Below are 22,842 nucleotides of genomic sequence, written 5' to 3' on the forward strand. Positions count from 1 at the left end.
CTTGTCTTTCATTCTGCTTTGTTTACTTTGTTTTCCTTGTGACAAATTTTAGATCCTTGTTCCTGTGAACATAAAGGACATGTCTATAAGTCCCTCTAATGTGAAATTAGCTATGTTTTCCTTCTCTTTGAAAAACATACGATCACTCTTAGGTGATGCTGCCTTTGATGGCTCCTGTGAGCCAAGACCTGTTTGCAGAGGTAAAAGAAAAGCACAAGTGCAAGACACTCTGTGGAAAGTTACCGTGATAATCCACTTGTAGGTGAGCACTCAGGCAGAAGTGTTCTCTATGAGTGTCTTTCAAAGACCTGAAACATTGATGTTTGGTCACGTAAACCTAGCTAGGGTATGAGTATAAAAAGGATCAATTCAGTATCGGCAGGAAAGTGGATTGGATTGTTTTATTTAGATTGGTTTCACCAAGCTTTGGCTTGGTGAGAAAGTAAAAGTGCTGTTAGCAAAGCAGGCAGCAAATACATGGATTTAAGTAATTTTCCTCCAGAATGATGAGTGATAACTGCAAAAGGCTCTATTATCATTAATCTACAGTAAAATGGGAAGGAATAAGGACTGAAAGATCTTCTGCTGATTTTGTTTTTAAAAAATGTATCAGCTCAAACATATCTTTGTGAAATTCTGGACCCACTGAATCGATAGCAAATTTTTTAAGATGAAATTCAGCTTTTTTCTCTCCCTCTGCTTTGCTCTCTGGTTTTCCAAAGTGAACATTTTAATCAGTTATGTATACAGGTCATTCTTTCAAAGGAGAAATCAATTATCCAAAGAAAAACAACCACAGACTAAAACTGATACTGTATTTACTGACTTTGCTAAGTGTATATACGAGCATGCTGCTTATGAGGGAAAAGTGCCAATCAAATGGGTAGAGGTCTTTTAGTTTGAGAATTCCTGAGTAGCTTAAGTAAGCTTTGAAACCAAATGTAATAGTTTATTAACTCTGCATGAGCTGTGTCCTTCAATCTAGAATTTGATCTCACAGTTGCACCTCTTTCACTGTTCTGAATTACATGAAAATGAAAAAAAATGAGGCCAAACTGGTTTGTTTGGGACTTTTTTCTGGGCTACATGATACTATCCAATGCAGTTTGAGTGTGGAGAGCATTGAGAGGACTCTGGGTGGGCAGCTACCATTTTACCCAGGCATAGATTCACTGGGGCTTGATTTTAATTTTTCTTCCTTTGTTTCTGCATCTTGTTTTTTAGAGACAATTCAGATAATCTAAGCTCTCAGCATTTTTCACTGGGAAGTAAGTTTTGCAGATACCAAGTAATTCTTTTCTTCCTTTCTATAGCTCTCATAGGTTTTTAGCTTTCTTCTGTTTGGAGCAGCAGATAGGGCACTCTTATCTAGTAAAGGCCTAGGTGTTCTGCACAGGGAAGGTACCATCTTATTACATCCAAATTCAAAACTGAGGCATCTTAGTTTCAAAATTACTCTGTTGGAGAGTTTAATGCAATAGCTAAAAACATAGCCAAAAATAAAGCTGAAGTTTCTTTTTTTCTTTTTTTCAAGTCAAAGGTGTCAGAAAAAAAGTCTGGAATTTAGGTTTCCAAATGAGCCTTAAATTCTAGCTCTTGTTTGTAGGAGGACTTCAAATCTCAGTGTATATAGAAGTAATTTAGTGCATTTTTTAAAATAATATGGTCATTACAGCTGCTTCACCTTTTAGTCAGACTCTTTAGTCAGGAGGTGACATAACCTGAAGGATATTATCTACAGAATAAGGACTTGCCTTCCTGTAGCCTTTCAGAAGCACCCATTGCTCACAATCATTTACGGACACTTAAAGATGTTCGAGGTGTCTATCTGAAAAAAGACTTCTCAACATTTCACAGTCACGTATACACAATACTTCAGGAAAATTCTCTGGGCTTTGTTTAATCTAAACTCATTTATATAGTAGTTTTTTACGTATTTTATAAATTTTTATAGTGAGACTTTACAGTTAAGCTGCATCTAATTTGCTGTACAATCCTATAGTAGTTGGAGATTTCAGGAAAATTCTTGTCTTGTGGACCTGTTGTTACACAACACACTTCTCAAGCAGTGATTTCCTTACGTGATGTAAAGGAGTAAGTGAGGATGAAAGGACAAAATGGTGGACTTCTTCTTAGGAGAACTTTATTCTAGCAGAATTTTAAAATGTAATGCTCTAGGCAGAAAGCCTTATTTCTGGCTTTTTCCTGTGATGATTAATGAGATTGATGAAAAGTTTTCCAGTTTCTCTTCTTCATCATAAAATATTATTCACTCTCACCAGATTATGTGAGCAGAATGTGGAAAAACAGCAGAGGCTTGGCTACATTTCAATGCTGATGTTGATCCAGCACATCTGGTTTATTTGCTTTTAAAACTTCTGGTAAAATTTTCTGCAGCTTAACAGCGGGGATTTGTTTTGCTTTAAAATCTGGGAGTATTTGGGGCTACCAAGCATCTAAATTCACTCTCCAGTTATGCACATTAATGGCATGGTTTTGTCTTAAACTGTTTAAGCATGTTTGCAAAATGATACTTGAATGCAGGCCTCACCTGCTATTCTAAGACTGATTTTTTGGCTAAAAAATGTGGTTATTATATGTGTATAATATAGCATCTATTTTATAACTTACACATTTATCTGTGAATTATTAGTTACACTGGGATTCTGCAGTGGTCATAGTTTCTCATCCCATTTTACATATTCCCTGATTACTTTGGGATTTCTTTTGCAGCTCCACATCATTTTGGTGAATTGCCTTTATGCCTTAAATTACATGAAATGTAGATTACAACTCTGAATATATTGTCAGAACTACTTTATGCCATTTATGTTCCTTTTTCTGTTTACTAAAAGGCACTGAAAATAGATTTACTTGGGAATGAGGTTTGATGAGAGCTGTACTTTCTGAGATACAAAGCTGTTACCATGCAGTGACAAGACAAGGGGGAATGGCCTTAAACTGAAAGAGAGCAGATTTTAAATTAGATAATTAATATGAACTTCTTTACTGTGAGGGTAGTAAGGCAGTGAAAAAGGTTGCCGAGAGAAGCTGTTCAAAGTCCCTGGAAGTGCTTAAAGTTGGGTTGGGTGGAACTTTGAGCGACCTGGTCTAGTGGATGTTATCCCTGCCCAGGGCAGGGAACTTGGAACTAGAGGACCTGTGGAATAGATTGTCTTTAGAGGTTTTAGAGTCTTCCTCCCTGGAGATATTCAAGAATTGTCTGGACACAATCCCTTGCAATGTAGCAGGGAGGATGGAACAGATGACTTACTGTGGTCCCTTCCAACCTGACTTGTTCTGTATTCTGTGTTCTGTGATTTATGGTCCCTGCCAACCCAACAATTCTATGATTCTATGAAACAAATGCAAAATGCTCTAGCTATCAGTAAAATATGATTAACATTTAATTTAGCACCTTAACTCTTTTCTTATTACTTATTTTTATGGTGCAAGATGCGAAGTTGTAGGAAGGTTCAATGTTTCTTCTGCTTTTATATTAGAAATACATTTTAGTCCACTAATTTTATGAGACTGTGTGTCTTTGCAGAGAAATACTAGTAGTTTTCCCAGAATAGAATGAGCCTGAGATTGTCTCTCCCTTAATGCTAGGACAAGCTATTGCACAGCTGGAACAGTGTCAGAAGGTCAAGACTAAGGAGTGACAGCTATCAAGACAGATTTATCTAGGTCATTTGCTATCATTCAGCTGTCTGTTTACAGCTGTGCACCAGGGAAGTCATAATAATAGAAATAATGTTCTTTGGAATACTACTTCAATTAGGTTATGTTTATTCAAGCAGCTGATTGCATTATCCAAATCATATTTAGTAGGACTTAAAAGTACACAGGAAAACAGAGAGCTGTGTAGAGGAGGCGTTTATGCATAGCACACATCAAAATCTGCCGTAATTAGAACATTTGTTCATGTCAAACATGATAAATTATTAAATGATTAACAAATAAACACTTTCTTATCAAGAAAATGCATTATTCTCTTATTTTTCTCTGGGAAAGAAAGAGGTGGAAATTTTACTCTACTTTCTTGTGCAGGTTGTACTGCTTCTTTAAGGCCACACAGTGTCTTTACCCATCTGTTTTCAGATAACTGTTAGAGGACAAAGAATGGCTCAGGAGTTCAGGCTCAGTAAGTAGCAATGATATAGCAGTAAATGTCAAAGGCAACTAATGCTTCTTTCTGCAATCTTACCACCATGAAGTTACAGTTGGCCAGATTTTATTTATGTTTCCCAGAAAGACAGTGAGCTCTAATGCCTCAGATTGTGGGACTTTTTCCAATAGTCCCTTACTCTCCCACAAGATTAATGAGATTGTTAGCTAGGTGCAGACAACCCATTTGATAAAGTTTTGAAATTCAGAGCTTGTGTCCCATTTTAAGCTCGTTTCAACACCCTCAACTCTTTCCACCAAGGAAACAAATTCTCTAAGAAATGCTAAATGGATCCAAAGCACAGTAGTTCTCGGTATTGTATGGGGGTATCACTGTTACCTGGTGTTGTACTGTTAGTGATAATTACACTGCATTTCAAATTGGCATTTGGCTGATTATGCCTTTCAAGTGGCTTTGCCTACAGCCTCTGGTAGGTTGTTTACTGTCTGTGAATTTTTCCATTTCATTTTTAATTTTTTATAGTCTTGGCTTCTTTAATATCTTATGAGTTCCTTGATTGACATGCACAATCTCTGCAAATTTTGTTCCTTTGTTCAATTTTAAACCTTCTGGTTGGTCATAAGACAGCATCAAATTCATGAGTTATAGCAAAGAATAATAGCTCTTTGGCCATTTTTTTTGAGTTCTGAGTGGTATGCAGATCATTAAGCAGTATACAAAAAGAGTTCATTGTCTTCTGAAGACTACAGTTTTATAGATTGCCTCATCCATGCGTCTATCAGTATATACTAGTACTTTAAATCCTAAACTAAAAAAAAAAAAGGCTGATATTTCAGAGAAAGCATATTCCAGAAGATATTCCAAAGAGGATTTTTAGAATCTCGAACATACTCACAAGTTTGCTGGTGATTCGATGTTTTACTTTAGGCAAGATATTTTGATTTTCTTTGCCAGAGCTTCTTAACTGGTTTATTGCGTCTCTTGCCTTTATCAACTTTCTAAAAGCATTGTTTTATTATACCTGTTGGCACAGAGAACATCAAAAGATTCTTTCAGCTCAGTCTAAGGTGTCTGTATACACAACAATAAAGATGATTTCCAAGAAAATATGTGAAGCGATTAAACCACTCTTTCTACCAAACAAAGTTGTTAGAAAGGTTTTGCAAGGGCATATGGCACCACATGTGCCCCCTTCTCTCACCATCAAGAAAGAAATCTATAGCTTAGAAACCTTAAAATTCTGTCAGATGGCCATAATTTGCTGATATCACTTGTAATTCTTGTCTATCTGCATATTTCAGGAGAATTTTGGAGAATTTTGCCTTGAGCCTCCAAGTTGACAATATGCAAACCCTGCACATTCTGTACAATCACAGTTCCCTGTTGCCTTCTCAGCTCCCTCTTCTGTTTTCTTCCTTATTTCAGGTGTCGAAACAGCTTTAATTGATGATTTTTCAGCTATGTGGTCCACAGGCCTCAGAAGTTTGTCTACTAAGGAGGTTTTGAAGGTGAATTTATATAGCTCTGTCTGTATGTGACATTTTAAAAGATATTCAGACATCAACTAAAAATTTTAGAAATCTGCCCTGTGAGAAGCTGTTGGGAACATTTTCAGGTTGTAAAATTCGCTGTAGAGGAGCATCTCACCTGCCTTTTGGCTGACTGGGGAGAGTCATTGCTCTTCCTTAACTCAGCAGTGATCAGCCCCTGACTCTTGCTGTGGGGAAGGAACGATGACTCTTTACCTGCTATTATCTGCTATGAGCAACTGGAGAGAGTGGGAGTGAAAGCATTTTGGCTGCACCCCACTGTCTGTTGGGAGGAGGAGTGACAGAGCACAGGGTGAAATGAATCCTGTGAAAAGGGGAAATGCAGCCAGCTCATCCCAGTTCACCTCACGGTGCAGACGTAGATGCAGATGTAACAAAAGGCTTGATCTCTGCCTCTCTTAGAGAAGCTGTAGGTTTCTGCTCACCTGAAACAGGTTGCAAAGTGCTTGCTCATATTGGGTTTTCCAGTGACTTGTCTGTTTTTAGTGACTGCTGATAGTTTAAAATGCATTCAAGTATGCATTTGAATTTGAGATGTGAAAAATCAGAGGAAAATTTTGATAATATGCAGCACCAGAAGAGGAGTGGAGTCAGTCAATACTTGTTTTAGAACAGAGCACATGTAGTCCATGCTAAGTTGGTTTTGCAGCACTTGAAAACTTGTTACTATCCTGACAGACTCCAAAATAGATCCTTCACATTTGCAGGATGAAAAAGGTGCAAAATCTCAGAATGAGGGAAAGAAAAAGACAATGTGTGAAAGAAAGAAGGAAAAAAAAAGAATGTTCTTCAGAATGCATATTTAATGTAAAAATCTGTATTTAATCAAATGAGAGACTTCTGTTAGGAATAAAGACTTAATCCACTTCCTTACTAGATGCTAACTTTAGCAACCTATTATCAGAACATATATTCTTTATGTAAGCATTGGAAAGTTTCATTAAATTGTGCTGTAAAGCACCATATAAATAGAGCTTTTCATGGCATCCATTTACTACTATCCTTGGACCAAAGTGACTCATTTGCTGTTGTGAGACAGTTACCAGTGCTGTATCCTAGGCACTAATATGCACTCATGAGATTTTAAAGATCAAACCAGAAAGTTTAAAATGTATATTTATGGTAGAATGAAACTTTACAATAACAAATACATATCTAACTTATCTCTTTTTTGTGTGCATATTTGGAGACTTCTGCAACTTTCTTGTTTTGTTTTGAAAGTGATATTTATATATTTCAGTTACAACAAAACCCAGCACAATGAAAGATAGAGGATTCAATGATAGAGATTGTAGGTCCATCAGTTTTACACAAGTATTGCTCCTATTCTACCCATATTCGTAGTGACCCACAGTTCAGACTGGATATCAGGATTATATCTCAGTCTGTGGTTTTCCTCTGATACTGTTCAGTGTATTGTTATGATATAAATAAATTGGGGGACTTAATAAAATAGTGACATCCATTTCTCTCAGTGTGAAAGTGCAAATTAATGGTTAAAGACAGTGATAATGAGCCACAATTTTTGGTTCTATTCTGGGCTCTGAGCTGACTCACTACATAATCTTACTCAAGTAATTTAAATTCAGGTGCAGTAGGCCCCACTGAGCTGATAAGATAATGCAGGCTTTAGCCTTTCTTCCTTGGTGGATTTTTCTATACAATTCTGCCCCTCTGTAATCAGCATAAGTTTAATAATGTTTTGTTCCACAGGATTCTTGTAATATATGTTTAATAAATTTTTTTCTTTTCCTTTAAATCATTTATTGAAAGATACTTTTTTTTCTGATAGAAGTAGGCAGGTAAATATTAGTCTGTTCTGTGGAGATATGTTTTCTAAAATGATCCTCTTCTACATCCAGACAAAATGACCTTTCAAAAAGCAGTGACACCCATAACTGCCCATCAGTAGAGCTGCCACCTGGAGATCTGTCTCATTCTCAGATTTCTGCAGTGAGCTAAATGATGATTTGTGATACACAAGTCAGGCCACAGAATATTAGCTCTCCACCGGAAAGTGTACCTCTGCCACCGATGTGCGAAAACACAAGAGATTTTTGCTTTTTAATTCCAGTATGTGAACTGGAAATCAAAATACTGACCAGTTTTGCCAAGTAGATTTTTCAGCAATGCCCAGCTGACTGAGGAGGGTAAGAAATTATGTCTCAGAATGACTTCACATGACCACACATCCCAGCAGTAGGAATGGCAGCATCAAGCAGTGGTGATTCATTCCCTCAGCTCTGAAATTGCCAGCGTTCAGAGGAAAAGGATCACTTTTGAACAAAGAAATGTCTTATCCCACAGAGAGTACAGACATTAGAGAGTTATTAATCAGGGCAGTCATCCTGAAAGTAGATTTATCTGCAGGATTTCATGTAGAGGAAAACCAGAGCTACAGTAGGAAGTGATTGAGGGCTCAAAGCAACGGATAGAATTGCACATTTTAAGGACTCCTTAAATTACACCTGGGGAAAGGTTCACTCTGTGCATGCCAATGAAATTATTCCTGTTTGTGTGGTTCACAGTTTTCTTTGGATGGCAACTACCCAGTAAGGTAATTGCAGCTGGTTGTAAAACAGGAAGACAACCAGTTTAATTTGCTCTGTTTTCGACTTCAGTATCACCTCAGGCTGTTTCTTTGCTATCTCTCGTATGCAAAGCCAAGCCAGCCTCATCATTAGTGCGACGGGAGACCTCAAAGGAAAACTGTGATTTGGCAGGTAAATATAGTGGTGATTTTTTAGGTTTTTTGCCTGCTAGCACTCCTTCTTTGTACTCAATACAGCAGCATGAGCTGGGAGTTAAGGATTTCATTCCACTGAAGCAGCTATTTTCTTTATGAATCATAAAGCTGAGGGGCTATTCTCCTATGGCCATTGCAAAACAATTCAGATAATTTGGAACACCCTGGTTCAGCTCTTTTTGGAAAGTGACTGAAGTAGAGCAAGTCAAATTCCTACCTTGCTATCTGGATGTTGTTGTAGTTCAGCTGTGGAAAAAGTCGTTTTGCATAGATCAAAATAGTTGTTTAGTTTTAAAGGGACATCTGGACCACAAGGATGGCTTAAAAGTAGGATCAGATAGCTGAAGGCCTTGTCCCATTTAGTTTTGAATATCTCCAAATGTGCAGGTTGCACAATCTCTCAGAATATCTCACTTCAGGGTTTGGCCATTTTGATGGTCAAAGAGGTGGTTACTGTCACTTGGTCTGCAAACAGACCAAGTAGAAGAGAGTTGCTTTGCCTTTTCCCAACTAAATCTTGTTTTCATACTGTCTCCTGCCTGCAGATGAAGTAAAGTGTTACTGCTTAGGCTTTAGGCACCTCCAGGTTAGCAGTACTGAAGTTTTTTCAAGTCCAGCAAGTCATGGTTTACCTCTGTAAAAATTATCAGGTGTCCAGAATATTAACTGAGTTAGTAAGGCCTGTATCCAGTGGAGTCTATCATCAGTGGGTCTGTAAGTTTAATGAAGACTTTGCTTCCCAGAATGGAAGGATGGTGGGTGTACTGAAAACAGATCTTTATTCTGATGAAAGTTACAACACAATAGGGGCAAGCACAAATTACAGAAATTCTGAACTGAATTCTTGGAAGTGTAGAGATCTTGGCAGTGCAATTAAAGCATTCAGAGGTGTACATTTAGAAAATTCATCCTGAAACTCATTTGTACTTATCCCAGTTCATAAAATTGCAATTTACACTGAATTGCATTTCTGGTACATCTTGAAAGGCATGTGTTTTCACCATTTACTGATATCTTAGGAATTTCTTTTTACTTTCTTTATGTTTTTATACCTGTAAAAAGTGTTGTGAAGCATAGTCATTTTGATTTGGTAGCTCTTTTAGCACCCATTCTGCACAAAGTATATGTGTCTGCACGATGTAGGAAATAGTAGGTAATCAAGCATTTTATACTTTCTTAGTCAATATCACAAAATTTTATTCACTTCAGAGTCTTTATGTAGTTGACTAGAATTTGTTTGGGCTTGGATATTAGTTTCCTCTTTCTGTTTCCTTAGGTGATGGAACTTGGGTAATGAAATTCTAACCTTGCATAAATGGGCATGATTTCTGCCAAGTATCTGAAAGACATGCATGCAAAATTGTTCCAAATATGTCATAGTATTCATTTTTATTTAAAGTCAGAAATTTTTCCATCCTTAGTAATGTATGTTATACTTGAAAGCTCCTGTTTCATTTACCACTATAAAATCCTGTGTCAAACAGTCTCTACTCTTGGTGTACTAGTTTCAGCAAGTTAGAAGCCACTATTTTATTAACAACCCTGACACTGGTTGCTCAGGGAGAGGTTTTTATTTGATCTTAAAGGAATGTTCTGTGATCAGTCCACGTTATAATGGAGCGCATTTTGTCTCCCACTGACTGTGGATATCTGTTCTTCCTCTGATGTTATAGTGGAGATTGACATCTTGTAGCACTACATTTAATGAAAGAAAGACTTCAGAATTAAGAAATAAGTACAGTTCTGCAATAATGCAGTTTCAAGTAGTCTTTCCTTCTCAGTGCATATGTTTGTAAAACTGTGGATACATCTTAGCTGAAAATTTTATAAACCATTTTCTGCAAGATTTAACAGGCAAGTTTTACTAATTTCAGCACCAATTGTCATTTACCTGACATTCACCTGCTTTTCTGATTTGCATTTTTCGCCTAAACTCTTTTACCTCTAACACACCTCATTTACACTAGCTGTCTATTAGAAATGTATTTCACACCAGTCACTTATGCTACTGAGACTAAACACAGCTTTTCCATTTTGTGTTATCTTCCTTTTGTGATCATGGAATAATATGTGCTGTATCCTCAGCTCCTTGGAACATACATGAAATTTCAGTTATCTCACTAAATTCTTCTGCTACATTTGTATTGACCCACAAATGAGGTGCAGTATGAAAGGAGTTAACTACTGAGAAATTCCTATTGGAATCAGCTGCTGTACAACTGTTAATACTGAAGTTGTTTTCATGTCCATGTTTTTACTGAGTCTTGTTTCTGAGCATATGCAGCATATTCCCTCTCCATAAATAATGATCAGCTTATCTTACTGCATAATAGAGAGATGGGAGCACCTTCCTGACTTTCCCACTGGGGCCTCTTGCACTTCTACACCTGCAGAAAGGAAAGTATCTTTGGTAATCAGAAGATGTATGTGCCCAGTGGTGTAAAGGGAAAGACAGTCGAAATCTGTGTCTCAGTTTTTGCAGCAGCTGAAAAATTGTTATTGTACATTAATTGTGGCCTAGCTCACAGGACGACCTAGAAGATGATTTATGTGGAGGAAATTGTTACTGCTTTACTGAAAAAGGAAAAAAAAATCCCATTTGTTTTAACCATAAAACTTTCTGCACCAGGGTTTTCATCCTGGCTTTCTTGAAAATCCATCTATACATGTGTGCACTTGCTTTTCTCTGAGTGTATTGCTTTTACCCATCTACCATTCACAGCACTTGTTAGCTCAAGGTAAGAGCAACAAAGCAATGTGAAATTTCATTTGTTTTGTTGAATTCTTATTCACAGTGGTTTCAAATTCATTTTGTTGATGTGTTTTTGGGAAATTTCGTGTCTGGAGAGATTTGAACAGAGCTGAAATATTTATGGGTGCCTCAATTCACTCAGAAGTTATGTAAAATGCATTTCAAATAGCACATTTGTAAATAATGTTGGTTTGCCTTATTTCTTATAAAATGTTGCATTCTTTTTAACTGGTATCATTCAAACAGGATATCTGATGATAATGCAGCTACCTTTGTATTATTAAATGGTCTTTTTTTCTTTTCTTTTACTTTTTTTAACTGGACAGCAAAAAAAAAAAATCTACTGTGGGTTTTTTTCAGAGAAAATATGTTATTTTTGAGGTTAGGGATATCTTTCTCATATTCCTCACAGATTACCTGATACTTTTCATATAGATATATTGTACTATTTTTACAACTTATCAGTTATTTTATGAGGAAAAAGTAATGTTCAGTTTTTAATAATGGAGATACTTCTCATTGGAGTCCCCTGATTTTGATTTTTCAAGATGTACTGTTGGCTTACTGGGAGATGGATGGTTGTATTTCCAGCTTATTCTCTGAGATAGGGAGTTCACATTAAACGGATGTGATACTGGAGGACATGGTTTAGTGGTGGACAGTGCTAGATTTATGCTTGGACTCAAGGATCTTAAATGTCTTTTCCAACCTACGTGATCCTATTATTATATTTTCATGAGCGTAGTCATTACTTTCATTATTTGCAAATAGGCAAATGTATCTGGGGATGTTAAGGACAGGCAAACAGCTGAAGTACAGTGGCCTTCCCTTTAATTTTTGGAAAAAAATGGTGGAAGTAAAGCATAGAGAGTGCTCCCTCAGGGGAAGAAAGGCCTTAACTTTTGTTTTTTTTTAATGGAAATGACATTAGCATAGGATACTGATATTTAGAACAAACACACTTTGGGGTGTCCTTCCTTTTCAAAAGCAGAGAGGAAAGTTCTTCCCATTTGTGATTTCTCTTTTATTCCTATGTAAAACCAAACTTTTCTCTTTTCCTAACTTTTTAACCTAATTTTTATTAAGTTCTTCTTCATGTTTCTATTATTTCCTAATTATTTCTTCTTCTTTGAGCTATAATTAATCCTCAGTATCAGAACATATTACTTTGTGTTGGTGGATGCCACTATTTGACATTTATCTCAGCCTGTCTTTTCCTTTTTTTCCTTACTCCAATAAGTGTTAACAATTCCTAAAAATCTGCCAAGAATCTAAATTGTCTAAATGGTACATTTATTGTAAGGCATGCTGAATATGACAGCATCACAGCAAAAAGAGATTAAAAGAGGTCATTTGATGACTGAAATGAGAAATAAATATATCCACTGTTTACTGGCTTTTGCTGTGGAGTGTGTGGTATTAGAGAGTATGAATTTTATTTGTTGTGTCATTATTTAAATAAGCAGTTATTTCGGAAACAGCTATGCATCTTTATATGAAACTTTAGTTAATTAAATGCTTTGCAATACCTGCTGTCTTCAGGATGTTGAGTGGCTGGTGATTCATAGTTATCTAATTTCTCTGTTATTTTCTAAACCCAATTCTGTCTTGTTTTGCTGTGTGTATTGAAGGCCATGTCTAGGCCCCTTCACTGATTCCATGTGATTCTTTCCATATTCAGCAACATTTCTTTTCTTTTGTGAGCTTTTAAGAATGACAGGTTATGCAATTATTAGTTGCAAGTCCAAAGTGAAGTGAGCAGACAGTATCTGCTCACTTCACTCCTAAATCCTAAAGACTGTTTCTAAGATTTTAGAATTTTCTTCATAGTTGTACATGCTGTCTCCAATCCTTTAAACTCATCTCTCTTAGTAGTAAATTATTCTAATAATAAAAGTGTCTTTTTAGCAAATTACTTGTTGGCAAAATGCTCACATTGCATATGTTTAATAACCAGGGCTTCCCTCAAAGAAGTTTGAAAAGTTCTTAAAACAAGTGAAATCACCTTCTCAGCCAATACTTGGGTGGATCACTGTGCCGAGGCAGTTTTCTGCTCTGGCATGGTTCTGGATATCTCTGGTTACCTCACTGGCACAATAGGCAGAACGAGTTGTAACTTGACAGTGTGCTTCAGAAATGTTATGTGCAGTAGAAGCCGTTGCGCAGACATGGTAGATTCTTATTTCAGTCAGAGTTACTGTGTATGATTTGTTTTTTCCTGCATCTCCTACTTTGCTAAGTATTCAGGAACACATTGTGTTCATTTAGTGGAACTGTCCCAGATTACTGATATTTTGGGCTAAGGCCAGTAGTACGAGGCTCAACAAGGCCAAGGGCCGGGTCCTGCACTTGAGTCACAACAACCCCATGCAGTGCTACAGCCTTGGGAAGAGTGGTTGGAAAGCTGCCCAGTGGAAAAGGACGTGGCAGTGTTGGATGACAGAAGCCAAACATGAGCCAGTGAGTGCCCAGGTGGCCAAAAAGGCCAATGACATCCTGGACTGGATCAGCAATAGTGTGGCCAGCAGGAGGAGGGCAGGGATTGTGCCCCTGCACTCAGCCCTGGTGAGGCTGCACTTGAGTGCTGTGTTCAGTTTTGAAAGATATTGAGGGGCTGGAGTGTGTCCAGAGAAGGGCAACAGAGCTGGTGAAGGGTCTGGAGCACAATTCCTGTGAGAGGCAGCTGGGGGATCTGGGAGTGTTTAGTCTGTGGAAAGGGATGCTCAGAGAGGACCCTCTCTCTTTGTACGAGTACCTGACAAGAAGTTGTAGAAAGATGGAGGTCAGTCTCTTCTCCCATATAACAAACAATGGGACCAGAGGAAATGGCCCCAAGTAGGGCAAAGGAAGGCTTAGATTGGCTTTAGGAAAAGTATCTTGTTGGAAAGGTTTGTCAAATACTGGAACAGCCTGTCCAGGGAAGCTGTGAAGTAACCATCCCTGGAGGTACTTTAAAAACATCTGGCAACTTGGGGGCATGATTTGGTGGTGTACTCAGCATTGTTAGGTTAACATTTGAACGTGATGATTTTAGATATCTTTTATCATCTAAAAAATTATATTATTCCATATGTACTTGTTGTTCAAAATGAAATTTCATCAATCAAAACTCTTTTGTTCTCCTCAGCAAAATTTATATTTATGTTTGTTTGGTTTTTTTTTCTCCTTGGCAGCCTAAAGCATCACAAGGGCCATATTGTTCAGGATTTCAGAGAGCAATCGTTTATCTTTGTGGATACAAGTAAACGGACAATGGTGTCTCGACCATCTGCTCAAGCTGCTTGAGAACAGTCTTCTGTGCAAATGGCATGAAAGGTAATTTAACCTCAGAAGGTGCTCACAGAGCTCTAGTACTGTTTACCATTGTGTCTTTGCCAGTCTAAAAATAAGTCATGCTGAACAAAAACATCCTTTTTTCTTTCCCAATTTAAAGAACACATCATCATCATCAGAGCTAATTTCAGCTAATTTCACCACAAGGGGTTGTTTTTCCTTTCTAGTATTTTTTTGAAGTAGCAGATAGGTTTCCTGGGATAAATGGTATCTGTCTTATAATTGTGTTTGTTGCTGTATGAGGCTGTTGTTTTTTAGAGTACAAAGTAGGGTATAATCATGAAGTGGTACTCAGTGCTGAGTGATACACACTTTCAACATATCAACTCTAATTCTGCCATGACCCCTTGTAATTTTGTTTTGCCAGCCACTCTGTTTAATTGGGGAAGGCAGAACTGCTAGTAAGCAAGTTTTTATTTGCAGAGGGGTGAAGAAAATGAAGAGTACCTTTGTACCTTTTCTGGATGCCCTCTTTCAAAGCCTCACTTGAAGTAATTTCAGTCTCTGGTCCCAGTGAAAAGATTTAAAGTTTCACTGCCAGTTTAAAACTCATATGTGTGTGTATATACATAAACATATATATAAAATAGCCAAATGAGGGAAAAGCAATTGCTTTCTCAAATTCAATACATATTTTAGGCTAGAAAATTGAATTTGAGAATGTCAAAGCCCTTGCTTTACACTGATCTCACTGTCAAGGGTTTTGCAGTTCCTTCCTACTGGCAATGATGGTTACTCTCAGGACTAGCAAAAGCAGCGTCTGGGTGCTGCCCCACAGCTTGAAGTTCTGTATTATCTTCTGCCATCTGCTGTGCTCATTTCTTCTGTTCAGTGCTACAAATAAAGCAGTTTCTGGCTCCTCCATGCTCTCTTTGTACTGCATTCCTCCTGCTTTGTTGGAGGTCAGACTGGTCCATGATGTGAGACTGTTTTCTGGCAAAGTCTGGAGGTCAGATCAGACCTTGTAGAGCATTTTCTCTGGGATGCTGTTGCTGCACAGTTATCTTGCATGCTGCTGTGGGAGGAGAAGTAGAAAATGCATTTTCCTGGCTGCTTTGTGAGATAACTTGTTCTGAGGGCACGTGGGAATGTCAGCAGCAAAAGAAGGTAGATAAAATCTGTGTTCAAGAATCAAAGTTGGATTAAATGAAAAATGGCAATGGTGTGTTTGTGAGAAGAGAAGTAGGTTCTCATCTGGTTTTGTTGCTTATTTAGCTACACTGGTTTAGCTAACCTAATAAAATACAGTTTCTTACTGTAAAAAACACATTCTGGACATAAAATGGACCAGATTCTTGATTTAATAGCTAAAGAGTATCCAGTCTTGATGGTGTCAAGCTTTTGCTCCAACTTAACAACATAAGCCTGATTCATACTTTTCTTGGACATTTTCACTTGGATTTATTTTTTTAAGCAGAAGAGGTGGAACATGACAGATTTGAAAATGTTTTATATAGCTTTCAACAAGAAGCAATTTATAGCAACTTGAAGTTACATAACTTCTAACTCCACTTTTTTCATGGCATGATTTAGATAGATCTGGTACTTTCACAATAATTCAAAGGAATATGCAATCAGTCAATCCATCTTATCTATTTTAAGCATTTTCAAGGAACCATCACAGTAGTTTCTACATTCTAAATCTGAATACAAGTGACAGTTTGCCATAAACAAGTATTTTGCAAAATATCAAAAAGAAAAAGGGTTTTATTTATTTATTAAATTAAACCTTCCTCTAATAAGGGATCCCACAGTATTTCTCATGGTGCTCACTACACAATTAATATTAATTTATGCTTTAGGTAAAAATTTACTTTAGGAAAAAGTGTGTTCTTCATAGGAAGGTGATGGGATTCTTCTCCAGCAATAGCTAACTTGTAGATTTGTCAGACCCCACAATTATCAGAAAGACAATGGAGTATTACCTTTCATTAATTGTATTGGCCTAGATATAGAACAAATGAACACAACAAAATTTTTCACGGAGCAATATTTAGGATAATCTAGGAATCCATGCAGATGGCTCCAGAATACTTGAAGCCAGAGGTAGTTTGGATTCTCTCATAAAGTAGTTTATTCAAACCATTTTGCAATATTGTTCAACTGAATCATTGAACTTTTAATCAGTTGAATAAGTCATGGACATTCTTTTAAAGGAATTTAATCAAAGCATTATGTGAATACTTTCACAATGTTGTACCTATAGTAGTATCAAAGCAATCCTTCAACCTCAGCTTGCACCTCTGTGCAGTTGGGGTGTTTGTGTTTTGCATCATTTGATCTGAAAAGAAGCCATAAGGTTCTTTTCTGCCCTTCTGTGTAGGGCAGAATTAGGCATTTGTCTGGGATATATTATCCTGCTGAGAAAAACAGACTAAGTTGAGAAAAACATTAGGGGAAGTACCAATCAAAAGCTAGAAAACAAACAAAACAAAAACAAAAACAAAAAAAAAATCAAAACAAAAAAACCTAGAAAATAAACCCAACAATAAGAAAATGTTGAAAATGAAAGAAAATTAAAATCATAATAAACAGCCTGTGTCTCAGGAATATTTTCTGCTTTTAACAATATTATCATATTTACTTAAAATCCTGGAATTTTCATTTTTTGTTCATACTTCTTCCACATCTGCAGGGTAGATTTCAGTATTATTAATTTACGTTTTCAATCCACATGGAAATTTTATTGGAAAAAACAAGAGAAACCTTAATAGAAGTTATTGAATTTATTTAGAGATTTTTTTAAGGTCAAGGGCTGCCACTATATTTCAAAGCTACAACAGATGAAAATCTCTGCTACTCTCAAGAGAAGAAGTCTAGAAGGCCCTTTTAGTTTTCCACAAAGTCTGGAAACCCTGAATATTTGAGAACTCAGTTTATCTTCTGTTTCTCAAAAGGTACATGGTAGTTTTGTATGTTATTTTTGACATTTTACTGAGCAACACCGCACTGTTAGAGTCACAGAAAGAAGGAATTAGAGATAGGATTGTAGGATTTGACTCCTACCTCTCATCTCTTCTACCTCACAGACCATGTTTGGCCTTCATTTGTTGTTGCTTTTTAATTTCCTAGATGAAGTGGTCAGAAAAAAGGAAAGAGTTGAAAAATTTTGTTACTCTCTCATGTGGAACTTCTGCCGTTAATGTGTATATTATTGAAAGCCTGAGACAAAATGTGAAGAAGCTGCTTCCCAATATATGGTGATACCATTTCATGGTTCTCACCCATACCACTGAGCACTGGCATTTCATTTAATGAGCTGTAATTGTCTGCTGTCTGTCATCTTTCATGATCTTAGGCTGTGGCTGGGTTTTAGTTTGTAATGAGAACACTTTAGTGCAAGCCTATGTTGGTGTCTAAATGCTTGCTAGGTGTCTAGATTCTCAGATAATCAATGTACTACATGTTTTCATGGTAGTCAGGCCAAAAGAATGATTCAAATATCCATCTCCTACAGGTTCAAATCACTGGCACCTTTGTATTCCTCTAGGATCATTCAAAATGTGGCGGTGTGCTTGAGACATCCATGTGGAATAGATAAATATGCCACGGGACCTGTAGGAGACCTGCAGCCTCCTAATGGGCTTGCTGGACCCAGGAAGGAATGTTCCAAGGTATTTCTGAGGCCAACTGATCTGAGCCTTAGCTATCTAAGTAACAGCAAACTTAAATATCTTTCTTGCATGTAGACAACAGATCTGAAAATGAACTCCATTATATGTAACTGTGCCTTTATTGGATTTCCTGCAAACAGCCTCACTGACGTGAGAATCATGCAGAGAACTAATGAGATTGAGGAAAGTCATCCAGGTTTTGTCTGGTTTGCTGTGGTCCTTTATAGGAATCTGACATGACTATACTATACCGTACCTAAGGGAACTTTTCAAGAGAGGACCCATGAAAATCTGGCTCCAAACCACTGCCAGTGCAAAATGTTCTGGCAAATTGAGGTGCAGAGGCAGGAACTCAGCTTAATGACCATGAGTTGAAACAAGAGGTTTAGAATGGCGAGAAGGAGGAGCATTTTCCCTCTGAGGACAAGCAGGTGCTGCATTGGGTAGCTTAGAGATCCTGTGCTGGCTCTGTTCTCTGGAGTGTTCAAGACCCAGCTGGACAAAGCCCCAAGCACCCAAGCCTGGCCTCACAGCTGAGCCTGTTTGGAGCAGGAGCTTGAACTAGAAACTGCCTGATGTCCATTCCTACCTGAATTTTCCTATTATCTCAAGATACATTATTTCAAGAAGTGAAGCCAACAGCTTATCTGTTCAAGCCCAATTAGACAAAGACAGGAAAATTATTTCCCTTAACTGAAGGTGCAAGGATAGTAATTTCCATTTTCTGGTAGGAACAAGTGGCCCCAGAATTAATTGAACTAACCCTGATGTGGTACAACAAAGGGTTGGGAATTAAAATGGTTTGTGAAATAATTTTGTTACAACCAGCATTAAAAAATTGTGAGGGCACAGAAAAAAACCAAAAAAACAACAACAAAAAATAGCAGAAGGACTTAGGATAGTTTGTGGGATCTTTTTTTAATCAGTTTTGAGTTTTAATATTATGCCTTTTTTGGTGTGAAAAGGTGAGAATATTTTTGTAAAAATTGAATCCAGCCTCCTTATAAATGAGACATTACAAACACACAGACAGGAGAAAATGTTGCAGTTTGACTTGCAAGTAGAAATTTAGCATTTTCTCAAAATAAGGAAGACACAGGAAAAAGAAATTTTGAGTCAGTCTAGAACATTTTTTCTCTTCTTTCCTCATCTCAGTGGAGCAAAAATTTCACCATATATTTAAGGAAACGTTTAAATAGGCTTTATTAACTCCCTAAATAAAGCCATACTGTATTTCTTTAGTCACGAGATACATATTGCAGATAACCTGGCACATATTGCTAGCTTTCAATATGTAAAAAAATAATTACTTATTTTTGAATTATGACATATTTCAAATTATGTCACATAGAATGAGAGCTTCATTATGCAAAAAGATACTGAATTACTTTTTGCCTTTGCCACTATTATAAGCTGGTAAAAGTGAAAAGGAATGTAGGAAATCTCACTTCCTTGACTAGTGGGCAAAAATAAAGGATGTGTCATGTTATGTATCATTTTGCAAAAGTATGCAAAATGATACATAAATATAGAACTTGTCTAGTAATAATGTTTTGGATAAAAAATTGTGGGTTCAAATAAAAAATATTTTGAAAATAAATAAAATAGTAAAGCATATTTATCACTGTAATAAAAGCAACAGTAGATTTTATGTATTTTGTATGAATTCAAAGAACAGTGTTTAAGCAGGCTCTGGAATGCAGGAACAGTGATCTTTGTTTTTTAGTGTAAGCCAGTTGCATACTTGAGTAGAAAGGTAGCTCTGAGTGTTTGAATTTTGGTTGCTCCTATCTATAACCAGAGCTCCTGTAGCACTGAGCTGGTGACCTCCTTCCTAAAAAAGCCTGACATATGCCACGAGATTAGGTAGGATGCTGTAGCTTGTGTTGCCTCAACAGCTTCAACAGCCACAGACAATTTAGAGTGTGCTTATTATGCTACTGTTCTCTTCCTACAACTGAGAAAAAGCAAAATCCTAGTGGAGTATAACCAGGACAGGCACTAAATAGCTAACAAAGGAACTTTGTTGCATCAAAATGTTAAAGGCTGTCTGCAAGAACTTAACTATTTTCAGTGATATGTTCAAGAAAATACAGATCAGTTAATGTCAGAATGAGCTTTTTAGAGTCATTTGCCATGTCCCAAAATTCTTTTCACACTTTTTCACACTGTCAACAGTCCTTTAACTGTTCTAAAATGTCTCATGCTAGTTTGTGAGAAGTGTACCACTGAACAGTTGATTACAGTATCATCATTATTATTGTTTTAGGATTTTTCCCTTTTGTAGTAAAGGATGTTGTGCAAAAACAGGATGTCGGTGATCACTAAAACTTTATAAGAAGATGTATTTTATCTCAGTGGTGTAATATCCAACTCCCATGCCCTCAAGCATGTTTTTTTCTTTTTTATCTGTTCCATTATTTTCAAGCTACCAGCTGTGGAGTTTGTTCTGATTGAACTTTGAGCTGATCAAATATGTTGTCGGTAGCATAAAGTCAGATAAATATACAAATCATTAAAGTGGTTCTGGAGAATGCATGCATGCATAAGATGTTTCACACATAAATAGTTTAATAAAAAATTGAATTCTTTGCTGGTATTTTCATCTTGTCTAGTGAAATGGGATGATCCATTTAACTATTTCTAATTTTTCAAAGTGTTTAGTTATACACAATCATTGGTTCCAGCTGGGGGCTCTGTTTATGTGAACATATACATATATATAAATATATACAGAAATAAAATCTTTATTTCTTTTTGATTTGTTCCTCTACTGCATCTTTTACCTGCTGCTTAATTTTTTTTTCTCTAATGCATTTTGATGTTTGTTTGAAATGTTCTGCAATAGAAACGCTGCTACATTTCTCAGATATTTTCAAACACATTATCCTATAGTCCAACATGGCCTATCTTTAGAGATGCAGAAATTGGTATGTTTAAAGAGAAATGGGTAGTAGTTTTTTTGAAGTTTGTTTTTTGTGTGGTTTTTCTTTCACATATAGGCTAACACTTGTCAGCTACAACTATGCTGCCTAGAAAAGACTTCATCCCAGCAAGAGTGGTATTTTAAGTGTATATTTTGAATTCCTATTTAAAAGTGTTGGTGCCTGTAAATAACTAATAATTTTATTTGTAGTTGAATCAAATTTATCAAGCAAAGGGTCTTAGATACAACATTTAGGTATGATTTGCTCTGCCATGTTGAGATTAAAGATGTGTAATGTCTATTTTTTTGTATGATATATTGTGGAAAGTGTGGCATTTCACTATTAGAAATGGAAAAGCATACAAGCCTTATTTTAGTGCTGTAATGGTTAAATCAATATCAGAATTGTCTTTTGTAGCACTCTAAATTATAGCCAGTAGTTTCCAAAGGAGGGGGGTTACCTCTCATACATGATTAGCTTTTGAAGTGAAAAGAATGTGGAGGTTCCATAATTAAACCTTGGCAAATCTTGCAGTCCGCAAGGAGCATGGTGCTTTCATGCTTCTTCAGAAATAACTCATTCCTTTTACAGTGTTTATTTGGAAATTTGCAATTGAAGTGGACATGATGTCTTCCACTTCAAAACCTATTGATTTGACAGGTGTTAATTCTTGGGAGAATACCAACATTTTAATATTTTTTCAGTGTGCTTCTATTTCAGCACTTTAAATCGAGTCATTAAATATTTCTGATGGTTCTAAATTTTTAGAAAAAAAATAGTTCACCCAAGTCAGTAAATCATTTTGTCATTAGGAGGGCCTTGAAGGATTATAAGGTGATGAGATTTATTCTTGCTTCATGTGAAAAAATTACATTTGCAACATGATAGATCACCTCTGGAATTAAATCTTCCTTTGAATCGGCCATCAGTGCATAAGACAATGAAATTACAAAAAGTAATATAAGTATTGGAATGTTAAAATTACAGTAATTCGTAGTTTTAATCTTTAAGTAGCATTTAGACTACTCCACTAAAAGAAGAAAGGGTAGAATGTGCATGGAAATGCGTGAGCAAGAGGTACGAGGGATTTCAGGGCATTGCAATAATAAATGGGTTAATATCAAACAAAATTGTATTGTTGAAAGTTACAATATGCTAATGTTCTTTAGGAAGCTTGAGTTGAATTATATAGTGATTTTACCTTGCTCATGGAATATTATCCTTTTCATTAACTATATCCATTGCAAATGGGATATCTCTTTTCTAGGCAGCTTTAGTGCAATAGTTGAGCGCTAAAAAGCCAAAGAAACTAAAGGGGGGGTTAATAGTAAATTTTACATGAGTAGGAATTTGTAGAGGTGTTTTTCCTATGATGTGGGTTATTCTTGAGCTTAGAGAAATTCAGTCCAGGTGACTGCAGTGTGTGTCCTATTAAACACAGCAGTGGTCAACAGACAGCTCTTTACTCCCTTATCTTCTATTCCTTGTTTCATTACAGAGCAGATATGCTATGGAATTGACTTCTCCAAGGCACCTCAGAATAATAACTGTTGGAATTTAAGTCTGATTGAGGTTTCCATTCTACAGGGTCAGCTTGTTTGGGTGGTTCTTCCAGAGAAGCAGTTTGCAATTGTAGGAACACCATGTTTCTGGACCTTAGAACTTGTTCTGGCATTTGCAACAAGCCAACATAAGTAATTTTGTGGAACTTTCATTTTTATCGATGAATAGGCTGCTGGCTCTGTCTTTCAAGTATGAATTCAGTTTTATGAAAATAGTCACAGTAAA

General features: G+C 36.6%; 1 protein-coding gene across 11 annotated transcripts in view; it reads left to right on the plus strand.

The window, feature by feature from the left end:
• The window catches only part of DLGAP1 (DLG associated protein 1), a 396,907-nt gene that overhangs the window by 66,671 nt on the left and 307,394 nt on the right, over positions 1 to 22,842 (plus strand). For 7 of the 11 annotated variants that reach the window (XM_054516701.1, XM_036398012.2, XM_036398030.2 and 4 more), the window contains 2 exons: positions 14,354 to 14,495; positions 18,004 to 18,127. The gene's annotated coding sequence lies outside the window, so the exon portion shown is untranslated. Of the gene's footprint in view, positions 1 to 14,353; positions 14,496 to 17,970; positions 18,128 to 22,842 lie in introns of all 11 variants that reach the window. The other 4 variants (XM_036398052.2, XM_036398038.2, XM_036398069.2 and 1 more) reach the window with 2 other exon arrangements.

This window comes from Molothrus ater, chromosome 1, assembly GCF_012460135.2.
Source record: "Molothrus ater isolate BHLD 08-10-18 breed brown headed cowbird chromosome 1, BPBGC_Mater_1.1, whole genome shotgun sequence".
NCBI classification, from domain to species: Eukaryota; Metazoa; Chordata; class Aves; order Passeriformes; family Icteridae; genus Molothrus; species Molothrus ater.